At 41.6% G+C, this 19,692-nt stretch overlaps 1 protein-coding gene across 12 annotated transcripts in view; it reads right to left on the bottom strand.

The window, feature by feature from the left end:
* LOC138423444 (U3 small nucleolar RNA-associated protein 14 homolog A) overlaps positions 1 to 19,692 on the bottom strand; it is a 45,982-nt gene that overhangs the window by 8,347 nt on the left and 17,943 nt on the right. For 7 of the 12 annotated variants that reach the window (XM_069559337.2, XM_070289366.1, XM_070289367.1 and 4 more), the window contains 2 exons: positions 11,063 to 11,153; positions 9,731 to 9,894 (listed from right to left, as the gene is read on the bottom strand). The gene's annotated coding sequence lies outside the window, so the exon portion shown is untranslated. Of the gene's footprint in view, positions 1 to 9,730; positions 9,895 to 11,055; positions 11,154 to 19,692 lie in introns of all 12 variants that reach the window. The other 5 variants (XM_069559334.2, XM_069559339.2, XM_070289368.1 and 2 more) reach the window with 2 other exon arrangements.

The raw sequence follows: 19,692 nt of genomic DNA, 5'->3' as shown, positions 1-19,692 counted from the left end.
CAGCTGGGCCCCTGATGTCTGAGCTTCTTTCTCACTCCATGTAGTAGTCTCTGGACCTATTTCTTTTCTACCTGGCCCCTCTATGTGGCTTCTTTACCAGGTTAGTTGGACCTCTTACATGGCAGCTCAGGTCTCTTAAAAATGCAAAAGAGGAAACTGCCACGCTTGGGCCTAATACTAGCATAACACCATCTACATTCTATTGGCTAGAGCCAATCACCAGCCTAGCCCAGATTTAAGGGAGGAGGACTATGCACAATCATAAATATTGAGAGATGAGGTTCACTGAAGGCCACCAAATGCAGAAGACTTATCAGAGAGCACCGTCCTCCAAAGGAACAAGTTTAGGCTTCTCTGTGTGCCAGGGCTACGATGCCCAAGATGTCTTCCTAACTCACACATCTGGCTCCTCAGCTGGGTTGACTGCAGCAGCTGGGTTCTGGCCAAGAGGCATCTGTCTCTCCATGTGGCATCTCCATGAAGCTATTAATAGCTCTGGCTTACTTACAGACTTGTAGTGTTCTAGTAATTGGACTTCTTACATGGCAGTTGGCTTCCCCCAGAACACTAAAGTGGGCACTGCCAGACTTTAACACTTGAGACTTCAAAATCTCAGAGTATCACTGCTTCATTCTACTGGTCAAGGTGGTCCCAATGCCAGCCCAGGTTCAAAGGCAGGAGAAACAGACTCCACCTCTTTTGAGCGGCAAGGTGACATGGCAGAAGAGCCTATACGGTTAGGAGGGATTATTTCAGTCATTTGTGGAGGTATAAAGGGCTCCCCAGGTGGCATTAGTGGGAAAGAACCCACCTGCCAATGCAGGAGATCCTGGAGATAAGGATTCAATCCCTGGGTCGGGAAGATCTCCTCCCTGGATGAGGGCATGGCAATCCACTCCAGTATTCTTGCCTGGAGAATCCCATGCAGAGGAGACTAGCAGGCTACAGTCCATAGGGTCACAAAAAGTCAGACACAACTGAAGTACACACTTGGAAATATAATCTACCACTTTGATGTTCACTAGCAGTATTTCCCTGGGTTGTGAATTCAACTGGAAGTGTACTTCAGAAATCCTCAAAATCTGTTCTGAACTGGGTTTTCATCATCTCAGCTTTGGGCCACAGCTGTAAGAGCTTCATTCAGAAGGGTCACAAGACCATTCCAAGGAAGGCTTTTTTGCTAGGTCAGTAATACTGGGATTTGAGTCTCTGAGCACCATCAGAAGCAACCATTCTAAATTACAATATTCCTCTTTCAGTGTTCAACTAATATCCACCCCCTCTTCCTGTCCACCCCCATCTCATGTCACAGCCAGGCAGTCCATGATTATACAAGCAGCTCAGGCTACAGTGTCAGGAGTTCCTGAGCAAGCTCACACTTTGCCATTGTGTAACTAACTCCCTGCACATACACACAACTAGAACTTCCACTGTGGGGCTCCCAGTTCAGGTTAAAAGTCCTCAGCAGGAACCTGATTGGCTGAAAGATCAGATAGTTATTCCTAGATCAACCAGCTATGGCCAGGGACAAAGTCAAGCAATGCAGACCTCACCGTTCTGTTCACTGGCACCATTTCCAGAAAAGAAAAAACCATTATTTGGCTTGGCAATCCCTCTAACTGGTGAAGAACAAAAACTTGATGCAGCCTATGGAGAGCAGAGATGAGGACTGAGCATGGCGAGTATCAGCGACTGAGTGTCAATGGCTGAGGGCTCTGGGCAAACTGCAGTGCAATTCAGATGGAAGGGAAGGGGGAAGAGTGGGGATTGGTAGGTGACTGGACAAGACTGGAAAGGTCAGCAAACAGTCCTTCTACCTCCAAACAAGGATGTGTGCTCCAAGCCCATCGACCCACTCCATGCCTTTCTTGGTAGACGCCAGCCAGTGTCATTAGAAACTCTGCCTGCTTTGGAGTTGGGAGCCCTCCCTGCTGCCCCCAGCTTGCCCCACAAAGCCTCCCAGATAGCCTCCACCTCTCTGCCAGCCTTCTCCTCTCTGCCAGTCTCCTTCTCTCTCATCCATGACCATTTGACCCATCATTCAAGGTCCAGTTGAAATGTCTCCTCTACTGAGAAATTCTCTCCCAACTTTCTTTGATAATGAGTTTTTCTTGCCTTTGAGTAGCGCAACATTGTGCACAGTTCTATATTATCACACCTCTTAGCCTGGTTCTGCTCTTTACATACTTGTCTCTCCTCTTCACTAGGTGTGGTGCTAATTTTCTATCACATTTCCTTTTAATGCCTGTCCAGGGTAGTGACTAACACATGGTTGATGTTCAATAAGTGAATGAGGAATAAAAAATATTTTATATCAAATCTGGGGATGAACAGGAGAACATACATATGATATGAGAGCCCTTCTATGAGAGATGTTCAGATGAAGCAGCACAATATGGAACATCCCACAGGCACAACAGGCACATCCCACAATTTATTAAGTAGGCATTCAATAAATATTTGTTGAAATGAATAAGCAGATGAAGAAAAGGACTCAGAAGAAGAGGTTTTGAGGATCATTATGCTATGTATATAATTATAAGTGTTTCTTTTTCATCTGTCTTTGATTTAAGAGTAGTAATAGGGGAATTTAGAAAATAAAAGTACGAGGAAGAAAAATTAAAATCATACCACCTGAAATTTTGATATCTTTTCTTAGTCTTCTGTGTTTTTTGTGTGTATATCTGTGTGTGTGTGTGTGTGTGTGCATATATAAGCATACCTAAAATAAAGTAATCGTCTTGGAAAAATGGTTTTGGGTCAGACTGTGGTTCATTCTAACTTTCCTTTGGTCCCCAACCTAGATCAGTTTACAGGAGAATCTGTCATGTTAGATCCTGTCTCTGAATAAATTGGTTATATCTTGTGAACACTTCTCAGGATCAAATTTTAAAAAGAGATCACTTTCTGATTTGCCATCATGCCATTCATAAATCTCAGAGATTCTGGTTGTGATAAAATTGATAATCATTCTGGTCAATTTTTTTTTTTCTGTTTTAATCATATTTTTAAGAACATGCAGTTTTCCTTTGGGACTTAGAAGAAAAAATTAGCCCTCTGATAACAAATTGATCTTTCTAAAATGAATTATCGCAAATTAACAGCGATCTTAGGAAAAAATTAATTTTGTTAATAGAGAATTATCACAGTCTCATTCCTGGGAATGTATTTTTTTGAAACAGGAGCTTAAAATAATTCTTTATCAAGAACTTTTTATATTTCTTTTCCATGTTATCTTTTCTTTCAGCAAATTGTTTCTTATACATAGTCATTTCTGAGTATCTGTTGAACAAATGAAAAAAAGATACTTCAAATCTGTTTATCTCTAGAAGAATTAATCAGGGAAAGAGAATTAGATGTTAAAAATTAAAAACCAAAATAAAAAGTACCAAGTTAAAGATTTTAAGTAATAGTAAGCATTTTCCGTGTGTGTGTATGTGTATGCACAGGGTGGCCGGATGAGAGGGACCATTTGAACTTAAAAAAAAATTCCTGTAAGGGAAAATGTTTGATCCATAGACCACTGTAAGAAGATGTAACTCATTTTGTGGTAGTAATTTAGGAAGAACATCAGAAAAAACAAAGGTTGGTAATATAGAAATGATTGTCAGTGGAGAAATTCTGTTCAGCAAGTTGGTCTTGGATCACACAACCCCCCTACAACTGGGGGAATCGAGGCCTCCTAACTTCCCTGAAGTTCCAGGACCCAGGTAACGAACTGTGGGAATTTACAGGTTTTCTTATAAATCTAAGAACTAGTTTCAGGGTTCTGCTGTAGCTTCCAAGATGGCACCTGATATGCCTGAGAGAATGAATGAAGAGGGGAGGGAGCAGGAGCCCGAGAGCCTCCAGTGGAAGGAGAGAGGAAGAGGAAGGGTTGAGGGAGAGGAGACTCAGGCTGCATGTCATCCTAAAAAAGTCTCAGCCAGGGGTGAACCTAGGAACAGGACTGTCTTTAGGAGAGTTTCATGTCAAGCAGAAATGGCCAGTTCTAAGCCCCTCCTGGCCTCCCCTGGTTGAGAGCAGCTGAGGGAGGGCATTTCGCCCAGGGAACACTGTAGGGGAACGAGGTGGGGAAGCTGGAGGCTGTCTGCCGACCCCATCCTCAGTTGCAGGTTCTCCAGAGCAGAGACCTGAGCTGATACCTCCGTGGCTACCATTCCCCACGGGCACCTGGAAATACGATTTCATGCTGGATTACTTGTATAGGACCCAGCATCTCTCTAATGGACGCTCCCTAGAAGCACAGCTGTTGCCAGTCACTCATTAGACTGAAAGCAGATTAGAGAGAGAAACCTCCCACACCCCACACTCCTGATGCAGACTGTGTGCAGGACATTGTGTTGTCCGTATTCCCTCCTTTATGTCCGTGGGATTCTCCAGGCAAGAACACTGCAGTGGGTTGCCATTTCCTCTTCCAGAGGATCTTCCTGACCCAAGAATCAAACCTGTATCTCCTGCATTGCAGTCAAATTGTTTACCATCTGAGCCACCAGGGAAGCCCTTTGGTGTCAGTTAAATATTTATCCCTTTGCTGTCAGTTAAATAAGACTTCAAACATGTTTTCTGGAAGGAGGATTCAGAGGAGGAGGAGTCTAATGTTGGATAAATAAGACATAATTAGGTCCTTGGATACATGAATCTGAGAAGTTAGTAGTAGGTAGGTAAGTTCTTAAAGCATGATGAAAGTAATATGTGAGATACCAACTTAACTAGTGAGAAGAGGACAATTTGAAAAGGCAAGAGCAGGGACTTCCCTGGTGGTGCAGTGGCTAAGACTCTGCACTCCCAATACAGGAGGCCCAGGTTCAGTCCCTGGTCAGGGAATTAGATCCCAAATGCTACAACTAAGACCTGGCACAGACAAATAAATAAAACAAATAAATATTAAAAAAAGAAAAGACAAACTAGAAAAATAGTTGTTAGGATGCTATTGTAGCAATCCACAACTGAAGTAGTGAGGCCCCAACTTGAGGTGGTGAGAGTAGAATCTCAAGGAAAGGATGAATCAAAAACTATGACATCGACATGAAAATTGATTAAATGCAAGAGAAGAAAGAAGTCTGAGGTAATGTCAAGATTTTGAGTCTGGGAGAATAAGAAAATGGGAGAAGTGAAAGATGAGCTGGTTCCCTGGTGAATTACAGATCTGCTGTGCTCAGTGAAAATCTATATTTTCTGTATGAATTAACAGTTTTTAAACATTTAATTGGACTAAGTGGGATTTCTTTGGAAGGAATGATGCTAAAGCTGAAACTCCAGTACTTTGGCCACCTCATTCGAAGAATTGACTCATTGGAAAAGACTCTGATGCTGGGAGGGATTAGGGGCAGGAGGAGAAGGGGATGGCAGAGGATGAGATGGTTGGATGGCATCACTGACTCAATGGACGTGAGTTTGAGTGAACTCTGGGAGTTGGTGATGGACAGGGAGGCCTGGCGTGCTGCGATTCATAGGGTCGCAAAGAGTCGGACACGACTGAGCGACTGAACTGAACTGAAGTGGTAAACAATCCGTCTGCCAAAGCAGGAGATGTGGGTTCAATCCCTGGGTTGGGAAGATCCCCTGGAGAAGGAAATGGTAACCCACTCCAGCATTCTCGCCTGGGAAATCCCATGGACAGAGGAGCCTGTCACAAAAAAGTTAGATACCACTAGTAACTAAACAACAACAAAGATTTAATAGATTTAAATAATATCTTGGGCAAGATGGATTGCAATATGAAACTATATCATGATTCTTCTGTTTGAGTTGTATAATTTTTCCATTTGTTTGTTGTTATTTAAAAATGTGTAACCAAAAACCATGTGTTTTATATTATTTAGGAGAGAATAAGTTACACTGTTCCTGTTACTCTGATTTTAAAACTGTAAAAGAATAACACAGTCAAGTATTTTCTTACCTCCAGTAACATGGTGAGTTACAGACATGGGATATATTATGCATTGTCATTATAATATTTTTAATGCACGCAAGCTAAGTCACTTAAGTTGTGTCCAACTCTTTCTGACCCTATGGACTGTAGCCCACCAGGTCCTCTATCCATGGGGTTCTCCAAGCAAGAATACTGGAGTGGGTTACCATGCCCTCCTCCAAGGATCTTCCCAACCCAGGAACTGAACCTGAGTCTCCTAAGGCTCCTGCATTGCAAGCAGATGCTTGACTGCTGAGCCACCAGGGAAGCCCAGTATTTTTATTATTTGTAATTGATAGAATGTGCTCCTTTCACTTATTGTCTACTATTTTCAGGATAGTGCCTAAAATAAACAAAGACTCACCTTTCTCATACCCATGCTTTAAACATCTTGTACAGATTTAACTTTTCTTTTTAAAGGATTTTTCTTATCTATTCTCTACCAGAGTCTATATTATCTTCTTTATGATTTGGATGCTGTTTCCCTAAATAAATTAATTTCACAATAGTTTATGAACACCTTTTGAAAATACAACAGATCAGTTGAGTTCAGTTCAGTTGCTCAGTCGTGTCCGACTCTTTGCAACCCCATGAATCGCAGCACGCCAGGCCTCCCTGTCCATCACCAACTCCCGGAGCTCACTCAAACTCATGTGCATTGAGTCGGTGATGCCATTCAGCCATCTCATCCTCTGTCGTCCCCTTCTCCTCCTGCCCTCAAACCTCCAAGGATCAGGGTCTTTTCCAATGAGTCAACTCTTCGCATGAGGTGGCCAAAGTATTGGACTGTCAGCCTCAGCATCAGGCCTTCCAATGAACACCCAGGACTGATCTCCTTTAGGATGGACTGGATGGATCTCCTTGTAGTCCAAGGGACTCTCAAGAGTCTTCTCCAACACCACAGTTCAAAAGCATCAATTTTTTGGCGCTCAGCTTTATTCACAGTCCAACTCTCACATCCATACATGACCACAGGAAAAACCATAGCCTCGACTAGACGGACCTTTGTTGGCAAAGTAATATTTATTCTGCTTTTTAATATGCTATCTAGGTTGGACATAACTTTCCTTCCAAGGAGTAAGCATCTTTTAATTTCATGGCTGTAGTCACCATCTGCAGTGATTTTGGAGCCCCCCAAAATAAAGTCTGACACTGTTTCCACTGTTTCCCCATCTATTTCCCATGAAGTGATGGGACCAGATGCCATGATCTTCATTTTCTGTATGTTGAGCTTTAAGCCAACTTTTTCGCTCTCCTCTTTTACTTCCATCAAGAGGCTTTTTAGCTCCTCTTCACTTTCTGCCATAAGGGTGGTGCCATCTGCATATCTGAGGTTATTGATATTTCTCCGGGCAAACTTGATTCCAGCTTGTGCTTCTTCCAGCCCAGCATTTCTCATGATGTCCTCTGCATAGAAGTTAAATAAGCAGGGTGACAGTATACAGCCTTGACGTACTCCTTTTCCTAGTTGGAACCAGTCTGTTGTTCCATGTTCAGTTCTAACTGTTGCTTCCTGACCTGCATACAGGTTTCTCAAGAGGCAGGTCAGATGGTCTGGTATTCCCATCTCTCTCAGAATTTTCCAGTTTATTGTGATCCACACAGTCAAAGGCTTTGGCATAATCAATAAGGCAGAAATAGATATTCTTCTAGACTCTCTTGCTTTTTCCATGATCCAGCAGTTTGGCAATTTGATCTCTGGTTCCTGTACCTTTTCTAAAACCAGCTTGAACATCTGGAAGTTCACGGTTCACGTATTGCTGAAGCTTGGCTTGGAGAATTTTGAGCATTACTTTACTAGCGTGTGAGATGAGTGCATTGTGCAGTAGTTTGAGCATTCATTGGCATTGCCTTTGGGACTGGCATGAAAACTGACCTTTTCGAGTCCTGTGGCCACTGCTGAGTTTTCCAAATTTGCTGGCATATTGAGTATAGCACTTTCACAGCATCACCTTTCAGGATTTGAAATAGCTCAACTGGAATGCCATCACCTCCACAAGCTTTGTTCATAGTGATGCTTTCTAAGGCCCACTTGACTTCACATTCCAGGATGTCTGGCTCTAGGTGAGTGATCACACCATTGTGATTATCTGGGTCATGACAATCTTTTTTCTACAGTTCTGTGTATTCTTGCCACCTCTTCTTAATATATTCTCCTTCTGTTAGGTCATACCATTTCTGTCCTTTATTGAGCCCATCTTTGCATGAAATGTTCCCTGGTATCTCTAATTTTCTTGAAGAGATCTCTAGTCTTTCCCATTGTGTTGTTTTCCTCTATTTCTTTGCATTGATCGCTGAGGAAGGCTTTCTTATCTCCCCTTGCTATTCTTCGGAACTCTGCATTCAAATGAGAATATCTTTCCTATTCTTCTTTGCTTTTTGCTTCTCTTCTTTTCACAGCTATTTGTAAGGTCTCTTCAGACAGCCATTTTGTTTTGCATTTCTTTTCCATGGGGATGGTCTTGATCCCTGTCTCCTGTACAATGTCACGAACCTCCATCCATAGTTCATCAGGCACTCTGTCTATCAGATCTAGTCCCTTAGATCTATTTCTCACTTCCACTGTATAATCATAAGGGATTTGATTTAGGTCATACCTGAATGGTCTAGTGGTTTTCCCTACTTTCTTCAACTTAAGTCTGAATTTGGCAATAAGAAGTTCATGATCTGAGCCACAGTCAGCTCCCAGTCTTGTTTTTTTCTGACTGTATAGAGCTTCTCCATCTTTGGCTGCAAAGAATATAATCAATCTGATTTCAGTGTTTTTATTATTTATAATCAATAGAATGTGCTGGTGATGTCCATGGGTAGAGTCTTCTCTTGTGTTGTTGGAAGAGGGTTTTTGCTATGACCACTGCATTCTCTTGGCAAAGCTCTATTAGCCTTTGCCCTGCTTCATTCCATATTCCAAGGCCAAATTTGCCTGTTACTCCAGGTGTTTCTTGACTTCCTACTTTTGCATTGCAGTCCCCTAGAATGAAAAGGACATCTTTTTTGGGTGTTAGTTCTAAAAGGTCTTGTGGATCTGCATAGAACCATTCAAATTCAGCTTCTTCAGCATTACTGGTTGGGGCATAGGCTTGGATCACCGTGATATTGAATGGTTTTGCCTTAGAAACGAACAGAGATCATTCTGTTGTTTTTGAGACTGCATCCAAGTACTGCATTTCGGACTCTTTTGTTGACCATGATGGCTACTCCATTTCTTCTAAGGGATTCCTGCCCACAGTAGTAGATACAATGGTCATCTGAGTTAAATTCACCCATTCCAGTCCATCTTAGTTCGCTGATTCCTAGAATGTCGACATTCACTCTTGCCATCTCCTGTTTGACCACTTCCAATTTGCCTTGATTCATGGACCTAACATTCCAGGTTCCTATGCAATATTGCTCTTACAGCATCAGACCTTCCTTCTATCACCAGTCACATCCACAGCTGGGTATTGTTTTCGCTTTGGCTCTATCCCTTTATTCTTTCTGGAGTTATTTCTCCACTGACCTCCAGTAGCTTATTGGGCACCTACTGACCTGGGGAGTTCCTCTTTCAGTATCCTGTCATCCTCCCTTTTCATACTATTCATGGGGTTCTCAAGGCAAGAATACTGAAGTGGTTTGCCATTCCCTTCTCCAGTGGACCACATTCTGTCAGACCTCTCTACTGGTGGCCCCACACGGAATGGCTTAGTTTCATTGAGTTAGACAAGGCTGTGTGTTCCGTGTGATCAGACTGGCTAGTTTTCTGTGATTATGGTTTTAGTGTGTCTGCCCGCTGATGCCCTCTCACTACACCTACCGTCTCATTTGCGTTTCTCTTACCTTGGATGTGGGGTATCTCCTCACAGCCGCCCCTCCTGATATTGAATGTGGAGTAGCTCTTCTTGGCCCTCCTGCGCCCACGCAGCCACTGCTCCTTGGACGTGGGGGTACTCCTCTCAGCCGCCACCCCTGACCTCGGACGTGGGGTCTGATATCAGATCAACCTGTGTTAAATTTTATAATGTAAATGTAGATTTTCCATTATTAGGAACAGAAATCTTATTATTCAAGTAACTGAGTCTGTCTCCAGCATCTAGGTACCATTTACTGAGCCCACTTTGGGGGAGACATAATTCAAATAAACTATAACTTTTTTCCTTTAAAAACATTTTTATAAACCTATAAGAAATAGCCCCTAGAGAAGGAAATGGCAACCCACTCCAGTATTGTTGCCTGGAAAATCTCATGGACAGAGGAGCCTAGTGGGCTACAGGTCATGGGGTTGCAGAGTCAGACATGACTAAGTGCCTAAGAAGACATAAAAATAGCTGATCATGTCATCAGTGACCTTGATCAAAATGTATCCGGGATACGGGGCAGACCAGCAAGGAAAGGTTTGTGAAAGAAAACTTCCTCAGGGAACTCTGTAAATGGCAGCACTTCTTAGACAGAGTCATTGTATGCTAAAGAGTTTGGCGATTTACTCAGTTGGCCCCTGATTGGGGAGGGGCAGGACGTTGTTCAACAGCCCCAAGATCTGCATCTGTGGTCATCCTAGAGAACTTGTTCGCTTACTGACCCAGAATCTTTCACTGTTGGTATTTGAAGAGGAAGCCACATGCTCTGGCAAACTTGGATTGATTCCTGAGTTGGAGGATAAAACATTTAATGAATGCCTACTGTATTCTTGGACTGCAAGGAGATCAAACCAGTCAATCCTAAAGGAAATCAATCCTGAGAATTCACTGGAAGGACTGATGCTGAAGCTCAAACACTTTGGCCGCTTGATGTGAAGAACCAACTCATTAGAAAAGACCCTGAAGCCGAGAAAGATTGAAGGCAGGAGGAGAAGGGGACGACAGAGGATGAGATGGTGGGATGACATCACTGACGCGATGGACATGAGTTTGAGCAAGTTCTGGGAGATGGTGAAGGACAGGGAAGTCTGGCTTGCTGCAGTCCATGGGGTCACAAAGGGTCAGACACAACTGAGCAACACCAACAGCAACAATAACTGTATTCTAGGTACTTTACATACATGCTGTTGCTTAAAACAACCCTTTAAGGTAAGTAGACTTTTCACATTACCAATGGGAAAACTGAGGCTCAGCATAGTTGAGTACCTTGCTTACACAGTAAATGGCAAAGTGGAAATTTGAACTCACGTCACACCTGCTCAGAAGCACGTGTTTTTTCCATCATTCACATCAACCTCTCTGGTTTGTAAGTGGAATTTGGAAGTAGTAGTGTTCTATTCCTATTTCTGCAATGGAAGAATTTGAATTTGTCAAAAACCCATTTACAGCTTTAAGGACTTATTTAACCATGATGTCGCGGGAAGAATATTGGACTAAATGTCTAGACATGGGTGTCCCATGATGCCCTCGGGGCAGTCTTAGGTTTAGCTAAAGCATGGATTCTCAACATTCAGAGTCACAAGACCCCCTAGTCTGGTGAGAGGATATAGGACAGGGTGGCCCTCTTACCAGGCGACAGAGTCAGGCATGGCTCTCAGAGGGCTTCTGGTAGCTGTCCATGCAGCCCAGCAGGCATGGTTCTCTTCCACCCCCAGTAAAGGGCTTGGTTCAAGGACATGAGACTCACATCATGGGGAGGGGAGCTGCCCTACTTTAGAAGCCCCACTTCCTAGAGGAGTAAAATCGCTTGCGACAACTTTATAGGCATATCTTCCAGGTGACTAGACTCAGCACACTCAGCGAAGCCCAAGGGAGATCAAGTATTTATAGTTCTCACAGCTTCCCAGTCAGGAGTCATTTTTACCACAAGCAGTACTGCCTGGTTACACAGTCAACACACCTTATTGATCAGGTTACCAAAGAAACAGTTAGAAAGTTAACAGGAGTTCCAACACTCTTGCAGAAGTTCTTTGTTAACCTAATGAAAAGAATTGTGTTAACCCTTAACGCACTGGTTCTAATCTAGTTTTCTGCCAAGAACTAAGTATATGTTTTAAGCAATCACTTTCTGGGTCTCTAGCCCATCGTCTATAAAATGAGGGCCTTTTACTACTACTTCCATTCTGAATCATACTGTGGTAGAGTGAAAGGAGTCCTGTATTAAAATTAGAAAATCTCGCTTCTAATTCCTTTAACTAGCTCTCCTACTTATTAGCTATCAAACCTGGGAATAATATTACCTGCTCCCAATGCCAGGATAAGGATAAAAGATTAGAATACACGATAAGGCTTTGAAAACTACATAATATTATAAAATATGAATGAAGAAGACTAACATCTACTGTATACCACTTATGTTACAGACATGTAAGCTATTTTCAACAGAATATGTTAGTTTTAATCTTTACTATAATAAAGTTAACTATTTTTCCTGGGATCCTCACCCTGACTATTGCAGAGCCCAAATTCACACAAGATTGCCTTGTTCTAAAAGCCCATGTCTTTTCACTGTTAGCAGTTTTAGTAATATAATCTGTAATTCTGAAACTATAAAGATTATTTTTGTTAACCTGAATTAGACATATTAATACCCAAAACTATCTCTTGCTTATATGTGCTTTAAAATCTCTCCCTTATTTAAGATTACATATAAGATATCGTCCCTGGTGGCTCAGATAGTAAAGAATCTGCCTGAAATGCAGGAGATCCAGGTTCAGATCCCCTGGAGAAGGGAATGGCAACCCACTCCAGTATCTTTTTTTTAAATTATTTTTATTTGGCTTCGCCAGGTCTTAGTCGGAGAATATGGGATCTAATTCCCCAACCAGGGTTCGAACCCAGGCCCTTTGCACTGGGAGCTTGGAGTCTTAGCCACTGGACTACCAGGGAAGTCCCAATTCCAGCATTCTTGCCTAGAGAATTCCATGGACAGAGGAGCCTAGTGGGCTACAGTCCATGGGGTTGCAGAGAGGGACATGCCTGAGCAACTAACACTTTCACGTTTTTCACTTTCATGATGTACTTTTCTCCAATTATTTGACTTTTCCTACCCTTCAGAAAAGTTTATTGTTATTTCTTAAGACAAGATACATTTCCAAAGGAAAAACAGAAGCTTATAGCACTGTTTTACATCAAGGGGACTTCCTCTCAGTTTGACATCGTGTATAGTACTTACTTTGATGTCTTCTATTTTTACTTGACTCTTTGTGACCCCATGGACTGTAGCCCTCCAGGCTCCTCTGTCCATGGGATTCTCCAGGCAAGAATACTGGAGTGGGTTGCCATGCCCTTCTCCAGGGGATCTTCCCAACCCAGGGATCAAACCCAGGTCTCCTGCATTGCAGGCAGATTCTTTACAGTCTGAACCACCAGGGAAGCACTTTGGCAATTATTTTTCAAAAGCCTAATTCTCTGATAATTTATCTTTATCTATGAAGGTGTTTTCTTGGCTGTAATATAAGGAGACCTTTAATGGGGAATTTTTAAATTTTCAACTTTTGAAGCATTGGTTGTGCAACATGCAGGTGGGCATTGTCATGGAGAACTGGGCCCACTCTGTTGACCAGTGGCAGCTGCAGACACAGCAGTTTTCTGTGCACGTCATCGATTCACTGAGCATACTTCTCAGATGTAATGGTTTTTCTGAGATTCAGAAAGTTGAAGTGGTTCAGACCAGCAGCAGACCACCAAACAGTGACCATGATTTTTTTCTGGTGCAAGTTTGGCCTTGGGAAGTGCTGTGGAGCTGCTTCTCAGTCCAGTCACTGAGGGTCTTTGCCAGCGGTCATATAAAATACACATTTCATTGCACATCACAAGCGGATCAAGAAATGGTTTGCCATTGTTGCGTAGAAGACGACACTTCAAAATGACAATTTTTTTGACTTGCGGTCAGCTCATAAGGCACCCAATTATAGAACTTTTTCACCTTTTCAATTTGCTTCAAATGCCAAACCACCATAGAATGGTCTACGTTGAGTTCTTTGGCAACGTCTCATGTAGTTGTAAGAGGATCAGCTTCGACGATGACGCTCAGTTGGTTGCTGTCAACTTCCGACGGCCGGCTCCTCTTCAAGGCTTTCCTCTCCTTTACAAAACTTCTTGAACCACAGCTGCACTGTATGTTCATTAGTAGTTCCTGGGCCAAATGTGTCACTGATGTTGAAGTTGTCTCCACCGCTTTATGACCCATCTTGAACTCAAATAAGAAAATCACTCAAATTTGCTTTTTGTCTAACATCATTTCCATAATCTAATATAAACATAAAAAATGGCAAGTAAAAAAAATGTCATTAGCAAAAAAAAATTGAGAAAAGTGTGTTGAAATTATATATAACATAACCACATTTATTTAAAGAATGTATTCCAATATCAAAGGCAAATTTCAACAATGCAAAAGACACAATTACTTTTGCACCAACCTAAGAGTTAATTGGAGAAGGGAATGGCAACCCATTCCAGCCTCCTTGCCTGGAGAATTCCAGGGACAGAGGAGCCTGGTGGGCTGCCGTCTATGGGGTCACACAGAGTTGGGCACGACCGAAGCGACTTAGCAGCAGCAGCAGCAGCAAGAGGTAACTATGCTGACTGTAGACTCTTGGTATGTTGAAATAAAGGTTTTTCTGAAGATTTCTTTTCTGGTAGAGGAAAAGTTATAACCAGTCTTTCTGCCTTGTAAACTTGTAATTTGACCTTACTTGAACCATTCTTGATTCTTGATCACTAATACTGATGAGTCTGGCTAGTTAATATTTTATTCTAGATTTTCACAGCTATAAATGTAAGTGAAATTAACCTATTATTTTCTTTTCTGGTACTGTCTGTATCTGATTTTGACATAAAGCAGTTCAGTCATAAAATGAGTTTGACAGCTTTTCCTTTATTATGGTGTGTTCATTTAAGGTATGAATTATCTATTCCATTAAGAATGTATACAGTGAAATTGGTCAGTCATGTCTGACTCTTTGCAACTCCATGGCCTGCCAGTTTCCTCTGTCCATGGAATTCTTCAGGCCAGAATACTGGAGTGGTTAGCCATTCCCTTCTCCAGGAGATCTTCCCAACCCAAGGATTGAACCCAGGTCTGAAGCCTAGACTGTTTTAGCTCACTAATAAAATATCAATGGTAGGTCTCATTAGGCATCACTCTTTTTTTTGCTTTACATAAATTCCTGGATGGATTGACTGATTTTTAATTTTACTAAGTAAACTATTTTTTAATTCCCATTTTCTACCATAGTGCCTTCTAGCAACGTTTCTTCTCTTGATCCCAGAGCTTATCACTTTCTTCTTGAGCTATCAATTTGATCATTTATTCTCATATATTTCATTTCTTTGGAATTGGAATGAAAACTTTTTCCAGTGCTGTGGCCACTGCTGAGTTTTCCAAATTTGCTGGCATATTGAGTGCAGCACTCTGACAGCATCATCTTTCAGGATTTGAAATGGCTCAACTGGAATGCCATCACCTCCACTAGCTTTGTTTGTAGTGATGCTTTCCAAGGCCCACTTCACTTCACATTCCAGGATGTCTGGCTCTAGGTGAGTGATCACACCACCATGATTATTTGGGGTCATAACAATCTTTTTTGTACAGTTCTTCTGTGTATTCTTGCCACCTCTTCTTAATATCTTCTGCTTCTGTTAGGTCCCTACCATTTTTGTCCTTTATCAAGCCCATCTTTGCATGAAATGTTCCCTTGGTATCTCTAATTTTCTTGAAGAGATCTCTAGTCTTTCCCATTCGCTGTTTTCCTCTATTTCTTTACATTGATCACTGAGGAAGGCTTTCTTACCTCTCCTTGCTATTCTTTGGAACTCTGCATTCAGATGGGACTATCTTTCCTTTTCTCCTTTGCTTCTCACTTCTCTTTTCACAGCTATTTGTAAGGCCTCCTCAGACAGCCATTTGCTTTCTTGCATTTCTTTTCCATGGGGATGGTCTTAACCCATCTCCTATACAATGTCATGAACCTCCGTCCATAGTTCATCAGGCACTCTGTCTATCAGATCTAGTCCCTTAAATCTATTTCTCACTTCTACTGTATAATCATAAGGGATTTGATTTAGGTCATACCTGAATGGTCTAGTGGTTTTCCCTACTTTCTTCAATTTGAGTCTGAATTTGGCAATAAGGAGTTCATGATCTGAGCCACAGTCAGCTCCTAGTCTTGTTTTTGCTGACTGTATAGAGCTTCTCCATCTTTGGCTGCAAAGAATATAATCAATCTGATTTCAATCAATCTGATCTGATGGTGTTGACCATCTGGTGATGTCCATGTATAGAGTCTTCTCTTGTGTTGTTGGAAGAGGGTTTTTGCTATGACCACTGCGTTCTCTTGACAAAACTCTATGAGCCTTTGCCCTGCTTCATTCTGTATTCCAAGGTCAAATTTGCCTGTTACTCCAGGTGTTTCTTGACTTCCTACTTTTGCATTCCAGTCCCCTAGAATAAAAAGGAAATCTTTTGGGGGTGTTAGTTCTAAAAGGTCTTGTGGATCTTCATAGAACCATTCAGCTTCTTCAGCGTTACTGGTTGGGGCATAGGCTTGGATTACTGTGATATTGAATGGTTTGCCTTGGAAACGAACAGAGATCATTCTGTTGTTTTTGAGACTGCATCCAAGTACTGCATTTCAGACTCTTCTGTTGACCATGATGGCGACTCCATTTCTTCTAAGGGATTTCTGTGCACAGTAGCAGATATAATGATCAGTGACGGTAGGGACATTTTATTCCTTGATTGAGCCTGTTTTATATTAGAACAGATATGTTTATTTGTAGTCTCTAAGTTTATTTTTATTCCATACTAAAAATCTCTGTTTTTTTCTAATATAGTAAGATACCTTTCAGGTATTAGTGCTCTTTTTTTTTTCATTTTGGAGTTTAGAAATAGCATACATATTATGAAGTAACAAAACTTTTGGATCCTGATTACTTTAATTTTATAAAATAATTGTTTTTTTTCTATGCAATTAAATATGACTAATTATTAGTATATATATTCCCAATAATGTATATATACAATATTGTATATATATGCATTTTATATTTTACATTTTTATTTACATGATGTGGACAAAATGCTGATGAGTATATTTTCATGATGCTGATATTTTTTATTCTATTTTGCTTCATTTTCTAAAGTTCTGCTTGCAACTAAGTTGAATTTATCACTCAATAATGATCTGCAAATCATCATCTAAAATCAATTGTCCTTGCTGTAATCCCTAGTCAGTTATAGATTTTCAAACATCTCCTGGTCTGTCACGTCTCTGTTAATTTTGCCCAATGGGTACACTGCTTATAAATTTAAGTTTGATGCACTCACATTTCTTCATTATGTGAGTCTTGGTTACGAAATTTCTTTCCACTTCGAGTTCACACAGATATTCTTCTACATTTTCTTCAATTAGATTTATACATTTAATTTTTGAATTTAGGATTTCAGTCTGATACCCATCTTTTTATTTGAATAAGGTAAGGATTCAACTTTACTTTTCTCCATGAAATTCAAAGTGTTTGTTGCTCAGTCATCTTCAACTCTGTGACCCCATGGACTGTAGCTCAACAGGTTCCACTGTCCACGGAATATTCCAGGCAATTTGGCCAGTAGCAGCAATTAAAAAAATTTTTTTTTGCCATTCCATGGTGGTACCTTATTTATCCTACATGGAATTCCCTTATAACATAGATTGATTTCTGTTTCTTGGTCCATTTGATTTTTCACTAATACTCCACTGTCTGGTCACTTTTAAATCACACTAAAAGTGATCAGACAATACAGTACTAGTGAGTCCCTTGGACTGCAAGGAGATCAAAGTAGTCAGTCCTGAAGGAAATCAACCCTGAATATTCATTGGAAAGACTGATGCTGAAGCTGAAGCTCCAAAACTTTGGCTACCTGATGCAAAGAACTGATTCACTGGAAAAGATCCTGATGCTGGGAAAAACTGAAGGCAGAAGGAGAAGGGGATAACAGAGGATAAGATGTTTGAATGACATCACTGACTCGTGGACACGAGCTCTGGAAGATGATGAAGGAAAGGGAAGCCTGCAGTTTTGGGGTTGCAAAGAGTCGGACAAGGCTGAGTGACTGAACAACAAATATCAAAGGTCAGTCAGTCAAGTAAGGAGATAGGTTGTCTTCAGGCAATAGCGACAGCATCTAACATCCAATGGTCAGAACGTCTCCCCAGGGTGATTCTGCCTTAAACTTTTATAGGGAGGAGTAAACAAGTTGCAGAGGTGGTGATTTATAGTTTTGTGTTTTTTTCCAGCAAGAAGTCACGTCAATTATGTGAACAGGAAATGTCTTTTTCTGTGGTTAGCTAGTTTCTGGGGACAAAAAACTGTAATCTTAGCAAACCAGTTGTGAGACAGAGAAGGAATGTTGGAGGGTCAGTATCTGGCCTCATCTGCAGGTTCAGACAAAGAGGGAAAGGTCTGTATTTGGCCTTAATCAGTGCCTCCTCTTGTTGACTACAAACATCATCAGTCTTAGAACAATCTCATTAATTCCTGCGGGTTTTGGTCAAGGCTCAGTAAAATTGTCCATGGAGTCAGCAATTTCTTGTTGGCTCCCCCCTTGGAGCATGGGCTTAATCATCTGTTGAGCTCTGATGGTGGTCTAAAGCGGAGAAAGGATTCTGGAGAAAAGGTGCTTAATTAGAAGAATACTTACAAAAGAAAGCAGAAAATTGTTTATCAGAGGCTGTAAAAAGGAGTAAAACCAAGACCCAAGGCCAGTGAGAACCAGTCTAGTGGATTCCAGGAAATTAATGTGGAGATCCTTCGAAGAAGGGGTCAGGATTGTGACTGCATTGTGGAGGCAATGCAGTGAATTTCTTGGTTAGCATCTCACATGTTCTTGCTTATGATGTAGAGGTCAGAGAAGTTGGGGGATGGGGCAAATGCGAAGAAAAGTACACAACTGTGGATAAATGAGGAATAGAGAAGGACAGAAATGGAAAGGAATAGGAAAGACATGACTCAGGAAGTTCTAAAACTAAAGAAAAACAGAAAAATTAAAAAATGATGAAGATACAAAGGAGGAACATGAAGGACACTGGAGAAAGGAATCCTATGCAATTGTGCTCCAATATCGTGGGTGGAAGTTGACCCCATTGTGGTACCATCTGCTTTTTCCAAAATTCATGAGAAAGCAGTTTGTCTCACGTCATCATCTGCTTCTGGGAGGTCTCAAGGAGCCTCAGCTTAGGGTCTGCTGCTCGGGTGACTTTTCCCAATCTCAAAATAAGACTTTTGTTTTTTAAATATTGAGACATAAAAGATGTATTCCTAATGGTTCTGCTGCAGTACCAGTGGTTAGAAAGACAGTGTAAGTTTCCTTGGCTTCCCAGGTGGCTCAGCGGTAAAGAATGTGTTCGCCAATGCAGGAGATGAGGGTTCGATCCCTGGGTCAGGAAGACCCTATGGAGAAGGAAATGGCAACCCACTCCAGTATTCTGGCCTGGAGAATCCCATGGGACAGAGGAGCCTGGAGGGCTACAGTCCATATTGTCGCAAAGAGTTGGACGCGACTGAAACGACTTAGCACAGCACAGCACAAGAGACTCGGGTTCAATCCCTGGGTTGGGAAGATCCCCTGGAGTAGGAAACAGCAACCCACTCCAGTATTCTTGCCTGGAAAATTCCACGGACAGAGGAGCCTGGTGGGCTACAGTCCATGGGGCTGCAAAGAGTCAAACATGACTTAGTGACTAAACAACAAGTAAGGTTCCTCCCATTTGGCTTCAGGATTGGTCTTTTGATGGTTTTTTTTTTTTTTTTCCCAGAAGACCAGGTCTTCAACATGAAGATCATGTAAGGGCTGAGGTAGGATATCTCAGGGGAAAGTATTAAATGCATTTGAACTATCAGTAA

This window comes from Ovis canadensis, chromosome 18 (assembly GCF_042477335.2).
Source record: "Ovis canadensis isolate MfBH-ARS-UI-01 breed Bighorn chromosome 18, ARS-UI_OviCan_v2, whole genome shotgun sequence".
NCBI lineage: Eukaryota > Metazoa > Chordata > Mammalia > Artiodactyla > Bovidae > Ovis > Ovis canadensis.
The sequence above is the reverse complement of the archived record's forward strand: the minus strand, read 5'-3'. Positions and strand labels throughout refer to the sequence as shown.